We start from the raw sequence: 14,322 nt of genomic DNA, 5'->3' as shown, positions 1-14,322 counted from the left end.
TCCTAAATGCCTGGCACTGTGTCCTCTAGCAACTGCAGGCCTGGGCGCCTCGCTCGCAAAGGTGCCAAGCTGATAGGTGCTGGAGACAAAGAGAGCAGTGACCTCCTGCCGGGAAGGGGTGATGCGAAGAGACAGGGGCCCTGGAGGGGGTTGGATTAGTCTGGAGCTAGCTGGGTGGCTTCGGACATGAAGTGCAGATGTGACGTTGGACTCAACGCTTCCCCAGATGACCTAGGCCAAGGGTCCGTATCTGCGTACTTTACAAGCTCTCGTTTAGACCCGGTTGCGTCATCATAAACCTCTGTGTTCTGGCTGGCTAGAGTCACATGCTGACAGCTAACTCGGGGTGTGCAGAGCCGCTTGGCTTCCCCAGGATCTCCCTGGGTGGGAGATCCGCCTGTGGAACAACACGAAGCACAGAAGGATGTGCTGAATGCTCCAGGAGAGACCCAGGAGGTGAAGACGTGTGAGCTTCTTGCCCTGAACAAAGTCTGCTCCAAGGGAGAGGAGGCTCCCCAAAGTCCTGCTGGCGTTGGTGGGGAGCAGTTCCAGAGCATATCGCCCGGGGACTCCATGACACAGGGTTTCAATCCGCCCCTTAGGTCACAGAGGGCTTTGGGTAAATACTTGCGAAATACTGGAGCGGCAGAAGCTGAACAGTGGGAGAGGGAAGGGGGACCGCTGTGGCATTGTTATTCACTGGCCAATCCAAACGCTGCCCAGAAGAAAAATATTTCCTCCTCCTAATTTCTTAATGGAAGAAAGAATCACCAGTGCCCGTGTCCCATGCAGAGCAGGTGCATTCCACACCAACAGGCACTGCGTGTGTCCAGGAGCTGAACAGTCATGCTGCTTTCTTGACTCATTACGTTTCCTGACTGTGCGGGTACTGTAGAAGAGCACGCATTCTGGCTCAGGGACTTTTAACAATCTAGTTACAGGTCTTGAAGTGAGGATTGGTCATCTGACTTTTTTAAATGATAATATCTTCCGACAGCAATTAAAAAGCCCACCCAGCCCTCGGCCCTCCACAGCATTTACAAGCTGGAAGGACGAATTCAGACTATCGACTGTAATGGGATGCAGTTCAGACGTTAAGGAGCGGTAAGGATGCATCTGACCAAGTGGGTATTCACCCACGAAAGCTCATGCTCCAAAATGTCTGTTAGCCTATATGGTGCCACAGGATTCTTTGCTGCTTTTATGAAACATTCTTTAACTCACTCCCAATATGTCATGCAGGGTCCCACTGCTCTGACAGATCCTCTTTTGATACACTTACCTTTCCCTGGTAAATTCATTTTGCAGTTGGCCGATCTTTGCTCAGAAATACAGATGGCCGATGAATACCTAATGGGGGAAAAACCCACAATGCTGATTTGTTCAGAGACAAATGATATTCATCAGAATGGTTAGAAATAAAATGCTTATTCTCAGGATTCCATTTTCAATATTGCAGTTTTAATAGTCTATCGACACACAGATCATTAATCTTTTAATGTTTACCTGAAAGTCATACGACATGCAGACACGAGATACAACTGTTATGTTCATCATGCACTGTCTCCACCAACCCTAGCAACTGGTTGGCAGAAATCAGCCTGAATATCTTAACACACTGGCAGTGTCACTTGGCTATCTCAATTACAGACAAGACTACACACCTGGCATCATAACCCTGAGCCCATGAAGCAACATTGGCATCATATTCCTCTCATCCCAGGGAAAGGAAACCTTGCAAAGTCCACTGGGTAAATTACAACAAAACTCAGAGAGAGTCTTGGGACACAGGCCAAGAGAGAAGCAGAAAGCAATTGAAAAACTCTCTCAGATGAGGTAGGAGGCTGGCTTCCCAAGACGGAGAGAGCAAGAGCCAGGCAGAAGCAGGAAGGATGCGAGAAGCCAAAGGGCATGGCAGACTGATTATATTAGAGTCCCAGCAGAGCTTTTCTATTTCCCACAGGTAAACAGAACCATGAAGCCCGCTCCAGAGGACCTTGCACAGCACCTGCTTTCCCGTTTCATTACAGACTCTGAAATCAGGCAAGAGCAAAAGTGCTGCAGAGGTTCACAAGCCTTTCAGACAAACCTGAGCCCAGTGTACGGCTTTGACTGAGGTCATCTGCAATCCTGAGCAAGCTCTGCTTTGAAAATTAGGCTCCTTTGAGCATAACACTGAAAGAGTCAAGGGGATGTGAACCCCAGAACAAAAGAAAATGTCAGCATGAACCCCTGCAAAGCAAGCTGCAAGATTCCCCTGGCTGGGACAAACTCTTCCACTTTTTGCTCAAGGTTGATTCCTTCATCCTGTTGTCTGTGAAACTGACTTTTAGCACATGGAACTCCCTGGGGCCCAGCGGTGTTTGCAATCTACCTGCAGCATGCAGACCCACAAGAAGTGATCTTAACACTGAAACAGAACGGGCACCCACGTGTGGTATACATGCGCCTCTCTCACTAAGAATCGCCCCCCACCTGTCTCTAGATTTCCAAGGAGCCCTGTCTTCTGCATCTGTGATTGTAAGTTCCCTCTTTTCTTATCATACAACAACCTAGTAGATGGAGCCGCCCTCTGAGTACACAGAATCCTGTTCATGCTGGTTCCAGGAGATGCCTCTGAACCAGGGATAAAAACGTTACCAGTGTAACTGCTGCAAGAAGTCAGGTGCCTCTGCAGGGCAGCAGCAAGGCAGGCTCCAGTCGCCTGGAGGGTCTGTGGAGAAGAGGCAGAGGAGGGGGCAAAAAGGCACAAGGCAGCACATGCCACTTGGCTGCACGCAGCGACCAGGCCTATCGGGCTGGAAGAGGATTTCCACCTGGCTCCAGCATTAGAGGCCACGGGATTCTCTCCACAGTATTTCTGGAGCACCCTCAGGTGCATATCTAGGCACAGAAGCCAGGAGAGCTCTCCATGTACACTACAGGCCTGGGACTCTGTGGCTGGTGGTGCTGACACACTCACCCACAGTCTGGTGAGCACACCTGGTAACAGTACACCCCCACCCATCACATCACAGCTTTCTGCAGGCAGCTCTCGTGGTCGGAGCACAGCACCTTGCCCCCCCATCTGGACACTGACAGGTTCCCTTGAGGCCTGGGGCTTGACTGTCAGAAGTGCTGAGCAACCACAGAGCTCCATTAACTTCAACTGGAATTCTGGGCACTCAGCACCACTGAAAGGCAAGCCCTTGTTTGCCTCAGTTTCCCCTGTACACCAGGGATTTCACCCCCTGCTTCACAGAACGGTGTCAGGACTGACGGTGTCTGTAGCATTGGGCCAGTACAGAAGTGCTGGAGAACTGCTAATGATTGGTACTGATGTGTGAGTGGAACAAGGCAATCAGCTCTGCCTCTACTCTAGAGCTAATTAAGAGCTTGGAGCAGAACTCCACCCAGATCAAGTTTCCAGAGAATCCCAGTCTGCCCAGAGAGCAGGGCTGATTATAACGCATTCCTTCCCAACCAAAACTGCCCTGCATTGAGTCAGGTCCATCAACTGGGCGATTTCAAGTCTGCACTAGGCTGCAGGCTCCCTGGGGCAGGGACCACATTTCCTCAGAGATTTCAGAAGTACCATCGGTGCTCAAATAGCAGCTGTTCACAGCCCACTGCCCACGCTCTTCCCTTCGGAACATAGCCTAACTCCTGCACTCGTGCTGCACATACACGCGCATACACACACACACACACACACACAGACTTCCTTCCTGACACCGCTCATGCAAACCACCACCAGGGAGCTGCTTTGCCAAGCACACTTCCCACACATAACCAGTGACTTCTGAGAGAGGCAGTGACTTTGCCGAGGGCCTCTCTCTGCAAAAGCCTGACAGTTCTGCCATGTGAGACGAACAACAAGCCATGAAGAGTGGAGCCGCTATCCACATATGACCATCAACTTTTTGCCTATCCCTCCAGAAGAGAAGCCGGTGCACTGATCTGCTGAAAACAAAATTAAAATAGGAGTAAGCACTATTGTGGGCCCTGTACAGCTTGCCAGAACACAAGAAGCAGCTCGCACCAGCTATTAGAGATTACACGTTTTTTATTTACATCAACATGACTAGATGTAGTTTTAGATTATTCATGCTCCAGAAGAGGTATTTATTCTTGTGGCTATATGGCTTTGCAAGTACTTCGTGCTGGAAACTGGACTTGTTATACTGCTTAGTTAACTTCAGGTGCCACTGTCCCTAATCATTTCTCTTTCAGATACACAGCAGCCACGGAAAGCAGCTATTCTAGCAACTGAGCACTAGGATTCCAAATTCTAAGTATTATGCACCATCGCTGGAGTCAGACATTCCAAGCCAGATAGGACCATTGTGATCTCGACCTCCTGCATAACACAGGCCAGAGAAGTTCACCAAATAATCCCTAGGTCTGGGGGAAGCTGATTGTCATAGTTACTTACCAGCTAGTTTGGCGACAGCTGAGTGGCCTGTGATTAAATGCACACAATAGCTCATAACTGACAGATGGGACATAGTTCACAAAACATGCCTGCACCCTGCCTGTGAGGCACCGTGTTACACAACACAAATGGAACTAGAAATACAGCACTGAGGCACACACACAAACAATTAGCTCATGGCAAACTAGGGCATGAATCTTCACCGCTAGAGCCTGCCACGGACCGGAGGTCCACATCAGCAGCTCTCAACCTTTCCAGACTGCTGTACCCTTTCAGAAGTCTGATTTGCCATGTGTACCCTAACTTAAAAACGACATGCTTTCACCTCACTTAAAAACTACATGCTTACAAAAATCAGACCTAAGAATACAAAAATATCAGAGTATACTACTACTGAAAAATTGCTTAGGTTCTCTATTTTACCATCTATTTATAAAATAAATCGATTGGAATATAAAAATTGTACTTCAGTGTATAGTCTATAGAGCGGTATAAACAAGTCATCGTCTGTATAAAATTTTAGTTTGTACTAACTTCACTAGCACTTTTTACGTGGCCTGTTGTAAAATCAGCCCAATATCGAGATGAGTTGTTGTACGCCTGGGGGCAAGCAGAGGTCTTCCAGGGGGTACATGTACCCCTGGCTGTGAACCACTGGTCCACACGGACCCTGCTGACATGCACTAACAGTTCATTAATGCACTTTGATCTAATCTGTTTCCAAGAGGACTAGATCAAAGCGCATTAACGCACTGTTACTGTGCATCAGCAGGGTCCATAACAGTTAGTGCACAGCGGGCTAGTGGGGGGCAGATTCATACCCCAGCTTGCCATGAACTAATTGGTTGTGTAGGAGACAAGCCCCAGGACTGCAGCCAAGGTGAGTATATAGATAATGCTATTCACTCATCTACTGTTCTTGGAAACCTTGTTATTACAGAGTCTGTGCAAATAAAGAGAAAATCCCTCCAGAGAGGATATTCCAGCTAGAGAAATCACACATAAGGGACTAACATTTGGGTTTCCATAAACTGACCTAAGACGCTGGTCTGATTAAAACTGTTTGAATGTAGAGTGCATTCTGAATGTAGGGTGCATTCAACAGAATAAGAGAGCCTGAGGCGGAGCAGGGCTGAGATGCGGAGAGAATTATTTGCATGTCCAGTCCCATGTCACATGACAAGGATTCAGGCCCCTGACACCTGAGACGGGTCAGTGTTCAGATTCCGGTGGCTCAGGGTGCACTGGCCCAGATTCACAGAGGGAGCCCAGCACTAGAATAGCAGCAGGGGCTCCAGGACTGGCTGTGGATCTTCAGCAGAGTGCCCAGGCTAAACCAGTCATTCATTTGCAAGTGCACCAAAAATTAGCAGCAGAGATCTGGGACTCAAGAGTGGAACCTGCAGCTTTCATGGGCTGTAATTCAACTCTCACCTCCACTGTTAAGTGAAATGGTGGATCTGGGGCAGGAGCTGCAGCCTTTCTCTGAAAGGCCCATGGAGCTGCAAGGAGCATCTTTCTGCTGGGGAAGGTAAACAGGTGCACTGCAGACTTCTTCCAGGAACTCCCAGAGCCACCACTCAGCAAAGGCCTTCAGGTTAAAGAGAGCTGCAAGATGAGGAGAGGGAACCGGCAAAAAAATGAAGGAGACAAACATCCATTTACAAAGTTGAAAACTGTTAGAATCTATGAGGCTGAATCTACAAACGTCATAACCGTCATTCAACAGCAGTGCAGCTCCTCTGGGACTCTAGAGGTGGAGGATCTAGTGAAGACAGGACCTCCAGCAGAAACAGCTATCACCACATCAAGATTTCGCATGCCCTGTCACCCACTGTTGCTATGATCAGTGAGAATTACAGTTCTCAAAGTCCCTCTGCATGGCACATGCTAGTGAATCTTCAGGGAATGTTGCTGTCAGACAAATCCGTACCGAGCATGTGCAAATTGTGGTTACTCAGAGGCTCAGAACTTGGCTGACCTTTGGGTAAATTTTTATGGAAATGGCACCATGGTAACTCCCCCTGCCAAATTTCAAGTCCCTCCTCTGTAGCATGGAAGTGATAGATCTTCTCAAAATAAAATTTAAAACAAAATCTTATAGCCATTCTGTTATTTTTCAATATGGACAAGACAATGTATTTTTCTCTAACCTTGTTCTCTGGAAAGGCTGAACCATTTCAACTGAAACATCCCAAATAATTCAGACTGTGAAGTCACTCAGCATGAAAAATTCCAGTTTGAATGGTTATAGTTTGACAAAGTTACAAGCAACTGAAAACAGGGTCTTAGAATGGAAAGCATCAGATAACCTTAAGTATAAGCACTGCTACCTGCACTGCCTATAAAAATATAAGAACTACCATCCTGGGTCAGACCAATGGTCCAACTAACGCAGTATCCGGTCTCTGACAGTGGTCCATACCAGAGCTTCAGGCACAGCATACAGAATAGGGCAACTGGAGATAGCCTCCACGCTTCTTCTCCCAGCTTCTGGCACTCAGAGGCTTAGGGTCACACTGACCTTGAGGCTGCATCCCTGACCATCTTGGCTAACAGCCATTGATGGACCTACCCTTCATGAACTCATCTAGTTCTTTCTGAACCCAGTTATACTTAGGCCATTATAACATCCTATGGCAATGAGTTCCACAGGTTAACTATGTGTTGTTTGAAAAATTACTTCCTCTTGTTTGTATTCAACCTGGTGCCTATTAATTTCATCTGTTTTTTGTATGTTTGGAAAAGATAATTTATCATTTCAGTGTTTGTAAACCACTTTGAAAATGACAAGCACTAAATAAGTTATTAGAGAGAAAAGGTGGGTGAGGTAATATCTTTTACTGGACCAACTTCTGTTGGTGAGAGAGACAAACTTGTGAGTTCACAGCTTCTCAGACATGAAGAAGAGCTCGAAAGCTGCCCTGGGAACTGATATGGCTACACCACCATTGTGTACACAGAGAAGTTCTCGTTAAACATAAGGTTTGTTTCTGAAGGGCAGTACTACCACTGAAACATATTTAACTCAAATCTTTGAAACAAACATCGTTTAGCACTGTTCAAGGGTGCGTCTGATGCTGGGAAATTCATTAAGGGCTATCTGCATGCAGCAGAGAGGAAACTAACATATGCCCCATGGAGCTCTCAACCTATTGTTTCAATCCCAGGGAGCCCACCCACAACACACAAGTGAAAGGTCTAATCTTGTACTGTTGCAGATAGGTTTGTCGTCCCCCCCCCGCCCCCTCGTTTGGTGGATTAACCGTATAAAGCTTGTTTCAAGAGACCTGAATGAAGAAAGAGAAGTTGTTTTTGTAACAAGGAAGATCAGAAGAGAGCAAAGGTGAGCGAGAAAAGGGACAAAAGGATGTTCCGGGGGAGGGAGCAGAGTGGATTAAAGGTGGGGAGGTGGAGTGGGAGACACAGAAGGCAGTGAGTAGAAAGGCATATTTTGTTTTCAAATCTCTGTGCTGATTTCGATGGGCCACCTGAGTCCCAGCCACACACTTCAACAGGGGATTTGAAAAGCAGCAAGACTCCACAAAGGGCCCCTGCATTTGCTGCATATAAAATGTAGTGAGCCTGGCACAGGAGGGCAGAACTGGCAACGCCCTCACCTCACCACTCTGGGCTCAGGAGCGCAGAACTGGCAACGCCCTCACCTCACCACTCTGGGCTCAGGAGCGCAGAACTGGCAACGCCCTCACCTCACCACTCTGGGCTCAGGAGCGCAGAACTGGCAACGCCCTCACCTCACCACTCTGGGCTCAGGAGCGCTTGCCGTGCTGCTGCTGACGCACTGACTCTTACCCTGTCTATTCGTGAAAGAAGGGGCTGAGAAAATGCTGACACAGCCCTAGGTGTGCAAGCGACTGTGGGGCACCCACTGACAGCAGTGACATTGTACGCAGACGCGCACCCTTGTCTAGTCAATGGCAGGACTGGGACCTTGGTTTTGAGACTGGATAATTCCTTCTCCATACCCATGGAGAGAGGTTAGCTCTGAATTCTCCACTGCCCAACAGCTAACGACCAGGAGCATGTTTGCTGCCTACCCCCAACAAATACTGCAACTAGCTACGTTTTCACTTTCTTACAGACTTCCAGAGAGATGCACGAAGATTTTCATTCTGATTTAACTGAGCCCAGAGACTGTAGGATGCCACTCACTGATACAAGGCTGCTTTCATACACACAGAATCAAGCTACAAAGAGGAAAGCCCACAAAATTCAAATATTCCAGAAAGAAAATTACTTTCAGGCCATCACCGTGAACAAAAAGTCACAGACACAGGACTGTTGGTGCCATTCGTACTACCTGTAACACTTGACTCTCCTCAGGGACTTAGATGCCCAAACTGGACAGAATTTTCATGGGATTTGGCCACCTATCTGTATTATTCGCCTTCAAAAGCCCCCTCTTAAATTGACAAAGCATTTCTATTTTCCCAGATTGTTGTCTTTGCACCTTCAACAGTATTTGTGGCTAGTCAGTCTCACTGGTTTGTGCACGGACAGTTCCTCTCTGTGTACATCTTTCACACCTTAGACTGGAGGCAAAATCGGATTGTAAAACCATAAAAACCAACAGAGGGCTCAAGGGCCTGTTTAGCCCCTGCAACATCCTAATTTTAAAATTAACCAGATTTCAGCTGACAATGTTTATTTACAGCTCTGATTTCGTCTATCTTTCTTCCTTTAAAGCATCACACAAAGATGTCTTAGCCAAATTCCAATTTAAGTAATTACATTCCAGCTACCTAAACCGCCTCCTTTAACTTCCACGAAATGAGGTATTCCTCTTCAGTTCTTGTCCTAAACTGCATAGCAACACTATACAGCAGTCAAACTAATGCAGCATGACAACCCAGAGGTGGCTGCAATTCAGGGATGTTGGAGCCACACATTCCTATCTTTCAAATGCTCTGCACAAAGGCAGGTGGCTCCCTGTTCATAGCCAGATGCAGGATTGGGTCCACAACGCATGAAAGTACTCTGGACCACTTCAGGACAGAAGGCGCTACACAATGCAATAACCTCAGTATATTTCTCCTGTTCCATTTCCCTTTGGTCGTATTTATACTTCAGCTGCTTTTCAATATTAACTTTACACTCCAAACAGTCTTGTATCTTGCTGCTCATGCAGGGCACTGGTTCTTAACTGCACAGGCTCAAGAGATTTTAGATTGTAGGACCGTTTCTCTGTGGAACACTGATCTGAAACCTCAAGCACAATCTTTGACATTGGGACACATGGAGGGGCTTACCTCCATTTTTAAATACTTTGCAAGAACAGGTTTGATGGCTTCGATCTACGGATTACAGAAGAGTGAGCACAGGCTTCAAGTACTTGAGTCTGTTGCTAAGAAATACTGAGAGGTAAAACCCTGAACCAAGAAGAATGTTCACAGATGAATATCTTAGAGCATTATCCAAGCTCCCAGGAGTCTGGTCAGGGAGGCAGGAACAAAGCCAGGCTGCTGTAACAGGCTTTACATTAAATCAACAAAGATTTGACAGATATTTTATAGCACAAACGTACTGTTTGTTTACTGGCTCAGGGCTGCTGTGATTAGAAAACATTTTATTATCCTGCTCAATGATAAAATGTTTTTGAAATAATAAAAACCCCACCAATTTGCAGCATCTTCCATTCTATTTTCTCCTGTTCCAAGTGAAGACAGTGACACTAGTTTATCATGTATCACGTGTGTTCAGAGTATGACTCTGGCATGTTGATTTCCGCTTGCCCTCCACCATGCCGACTATAAGCATGCTCTTCTTCCAAACCAGGTTATTAATTGTAAAGTACCTAAAGTTAAAGAAGTCCCTGGGAGGCCCGCTGTTGGAGCAGCAGACCCAAACCGCTGGAATCAGCTACTACGCTCCACTCTGCTGAAATAAACCAAACACGGCATTTGTGTAAGATGTCCTTTATCACTCTCCTGCCCTTTTCTTCTTTTAAAGGTGCTTCATCAGTGTGTTATCACTGCCCTGGCATCTCTCAGGCAACATCACCTGACTAGCACTGCTAGATGTGGCAGCTAACCAGCAGTTTGATTTAATTGGTTTCTTGCATGAACACTGGTCACAGCCACTGGGGTCTCTTCCTTTTTGAATTGTTCCCAGAAGAGCCAGCTCTGCCTCATGTTGGGTGCTGGATGCCTTCTCCATAGTGAGAAGCAGGACATACAGCTAAGTTTTGTTTTTATTTTATTTTAAGCTCTCTCTGTACATCTCAGGATAGTCCCAGCAGACAGAGAGACACATCAGCCAGGGCATTTGGGAACAAGATATTCAGTTATTTCTGGGATCGGAATTGCTTCTCGACTATTAAGTCCTACTGAACCTTTAACTATGTTGAGACTTTATCCACGCTGCCAAAACAATGCATTCAAGTGCAGTCAGCTGTATGAGAAATACAAACCAATATGGAAGCTTCAGATTAACAGTTCTAAGAGTTATGCTTCTGAGATGAGCAAGTGCTAAACACCTAGCTACTGAGAAAGGTGAAGAGAGAGAGCCTGCTAGGAACACATCCGCCTCATAACACTCTGCTGGAGCGTTCCCTCCTCACAGTTCTGTTCCTGCCCTGGAAGATGAGACGGAGGCAGGAGTCATTTAAGAAAAGAACTGAGAGCCCAATTTAATTCTATTTTAATTCTGTATAGTTACTGGCGATCTCACAGCTATATGATTAAGAATAGTCAATAATGAAGGAGAATACTGACAACACCACAGAGAAATACAAGACACAAAAAGTCCACTTCAGGGTCTCAGATGGTATCTTCATGGTGCTCAATGGTCTGGGCTCAGGATACCTAAGCAAGCTGGAAAAGCTGGAAACTCTAGGACAGGGGTCGGCAGACAGCACGTCCCTCAGCCCGCACCGCTTCCCACAGCTCCCATTGGCCTGGAGCAGTGAACCACGGCCAGTGGGAGCCGCAATCGGCCAGACCTGCGGACGCGGCAGGTAAACAAACTGGCCTGGCCCACCAGGGGCTTTCCCTAAACAAGCGGCGTCCCAAGTTTGGGAACCACTGCTTTAAACCGCCAGTCAGGTGCAGCATGGGCAGCAGCAAGGCAAGCTACGCAACACCTTCCTCACCAAAGTATCTCAAGCCCTGTGCCACAGGGACCATTGCCAGGAGTTCAATCTGGGCATCTCCCCCGAAATTGCCAGCAAAGGTGGCGATGGGGAAAGCCGCTAGCATGACGCGAACACTTGCCCACTCAGTAAGGCAGCCGCTGGGTCTGCAGTCTCATACCAAATTTACTCCGCAAATGTTTATAGCATAAAACAATAATGGCAGAGGAAGAGACTCAGATGCAAGCAAGAGCTGTGTTCCGGGACTCCCTGAAAGGAAACAGTGTGGCAGGAAGACGGCCCCCTCAGATAGTAATCAGTGTCTTTGATGAACCTGGAGGTGGCAGAGCTCCACATCCTGTCCCCCAACCCATCCCTGCCCCCTTCATTACAATTATTGTCACTAAAGCTGCCTCATGTGTTCCGTCTCTGCATGCTGTTTTGGGGTTTTGTTTTCACGCCGGCACAGCTACCTACGGGTTCTTCAAGATGTTACAATCCCACTTTGCTGGAGGGAGGAAGAGGCAAAGGTACTGAAGCTGGGAGGCACAAAACAAACACAGGCAACACTTAAAAGGAGGCGTGACCTCAAGCAAAGAGGAGCTCCAATGCCCTGAGGTTCAGATTAGGAGCGCTCAGTGAAAATCGGCCTTAGCACCACCTCTAAAGAACAAGGGCACGTGTTCTATTTTTACCCTTTCACAACTTCTCATGTGGACCCTGCTGAATTCTAGTCTCCGGCCTGGCCCATCTGGGCATGGCTCCTGCCAATGGGATTTTTAAAAACTAGAAAGCAATCAAGGGTTTCTAGATACGGAAAGACCCGCAGCCTGAGTCTTGGTGAGGATGGTGACGATATCGCTCTGTGGACTCAGTCATAGCTGCAGAACACTGCCTTTCAGTGCCCTCATCAGACCAAACTGGCGAGCGGGCTCTTAAGAAGAATCCACTAGCTTAGACACTGGGTCTGAGGGGATGGGTCCCAAGTAAGCTGGGCCCTCGAGGAATCCAAACAGAAGAGGAGCAGAACTCAGTTCCCCCTGTGCAAAACCCATACTCTCCTCAACTCCACTTCCCTGGGGAAATGCAGCAGTCGCACCTGGGGGGCTGCAGAACACAGAAGGGAACAAAGGAGCTGTCACAAGCTTGGGAGTTACCCCAGGCACTTCCAGAGAGTCCAGGATGTAAGCTGTTTGTAGAGCAAAGAGCACATGTCCAGCTCTGCAAAAAGCTGAAAAACACTGTCCCAAGGCACAAGTTCATCTTCAGCAAGGCTGTGTCCACAGCAATGCCTGGGCTGACACGGGGCCACCACCTCATAAAGAATGGATGAGGCAGGAATAGCTTCCTCCATTTGTTGGAGGAAGTAGGTGACCTTCTGAATGGGAGGGGAGCAATAACAATCACGGCTTTACAGAGCTTGTGTTAGGGGCTTATTCCTTCACCCTCTCACTTCCCTGGTCCTTCTCGCATGAACAGAGAATAACAAAACCCGAAGTCCAAAGGCGCAAACAATTAGAAAAAAAAATTGTTTATTGGGGTGACTCCAGCAACCCATGATTCCAGTTTCCTTCCTCAGTGTCCCCTTCCACAGCTCTGACACCCACAGAGCCTTGCCTTGTATCCCTGTTCCAGTTCCCATTCCCCCCTTCCCACTTCTCTCTTTACGCCAAAACATGATCCCAATTTCCCTCATCCCACAGTCCCTGTTCCCGATCCCCGCCTGCTTACTCTCTTCTGATTTGACTTGCAGACTATATAGTAAAACTTGAGTTCCGCTTAGCTATGACTACCTTAAACAATCATTTTTAATTGAAAATTGTACAACTAAACCCAAGTCCTAATCTAGTAGCATGATTATTTAACCAATATATATCCCACCTACCTTAATTGGTTTATACCCAACAATTAATTATACATGCAGAGACGAACAATCACAGAAACCAGACAGAGATTTACCAGGACACACATAGGGAAGTGGGAGACTATCAGTGATTAGAACAACACAGAAATGAGGGTTCACACCCAGCTTTTGATAAGTTGGTTCTTGCCAGCACAGGCACTGCACATACTCAAAAGCTAGAGTTTCCTTGGTTACATGCCTTGTAGCTCTCTTGCCCTGTCCTTCTGGAGTGATAGGAGTATCAGGGGACAAGGACTGTATTCCCAAACAGCCCATAGCACATTATTTCAATGTGACTATTTGGAATGTGAGGATGTGACCATCCCACTTCCAGCTTATGGCTGGCCGCTGCTGATTAGCTGAAGGCCTTAGCCCTGTCACAAGTAAGAGAAGGCCGATTACCAACCAGTGATTTTTGATTCTCGTCTTTATACCTCTATCTAAATAGCAGCTAGTTGATAAGAAAAATAACACTAAAGTCTTTTAAGGTCTAGGCGCTTTGCACAAGGCCTGAATATTATCCTATATCCTACAAGCTGATCAATTCTCGTCTGCTCTTGGATTAATGCAAAAGGCCGGAAGATGCAACCAATGGGGCAAAAGAGGCAGGAACTAAGTTCCCCCTGAACTGGTTGCCTCACTTCTTGCTCCAAGGCTATGCTGGGCTTTGCAAATGCAACAAAGAAATGAATGAAGAAGCTTTCAAGACCCAGAAAATGGATAACAGCTTTTCCTCCTTTACTTCAGTGTGGGAGAAATAATTCCTAATAGTCACCAAATCATGCAGGAGGGCTATTGCCTCTCCCATGCTTTGGCCTTGAACAGACATTTAAAAAAAAAAAAAAAAAGTTTTGCAGACAATATAATGAAAGCTGCAGACCATTTTTAATTCCCCCAGATCACCCCCTTGCAGTA

At 47.0% G+C, this 14,322-nt stretch overlaps 1 protein-coding gene across 1 annotated transcript in view; it reads right to left on the bottom strand.

Moving 5' to 3' along the window:
- TPST2 (tyrosylprotein sulfotransferase 2) overlaps positions 1 to 14,322 on the bottom strand; it is a 36,727-nt gene that overhangs the window by 15,543 nt on the left and 6,862 nt on the right. Inside the window, exon 2 of the mRNA XM_032769877.2 lies at positions 1,283 to 1,350. The gene's annotated coding sequence lies outside the window, so the exon portion shown is untranslated. The remainder of the gene's footprint in view (positions 1 to 1,282; positions 1,351 to 14,322) is intronic.

The sequence above is a fragment of the Chelonoidis abingdonii genome, chromosome 22 (assembly GCF_003597395.2).
Source record: "Chelonoidis abingdonii isolate Lonesome George chromosome 22, CheloAbing_2.0, whole genome shotgun sequence".
In the NCBI taxonomy this organism is placed as follows: domain Eukaryota; kingdom Metazoa; phylum Chordata; order Testudines; family Testudinidae; genus Chelonoidis; species Chelonoidis abingdonii.
Note: the sequence above shows the minus strand (reverse complement) of the source record. Positions and strands in the feature narration are given on the sequence as shown.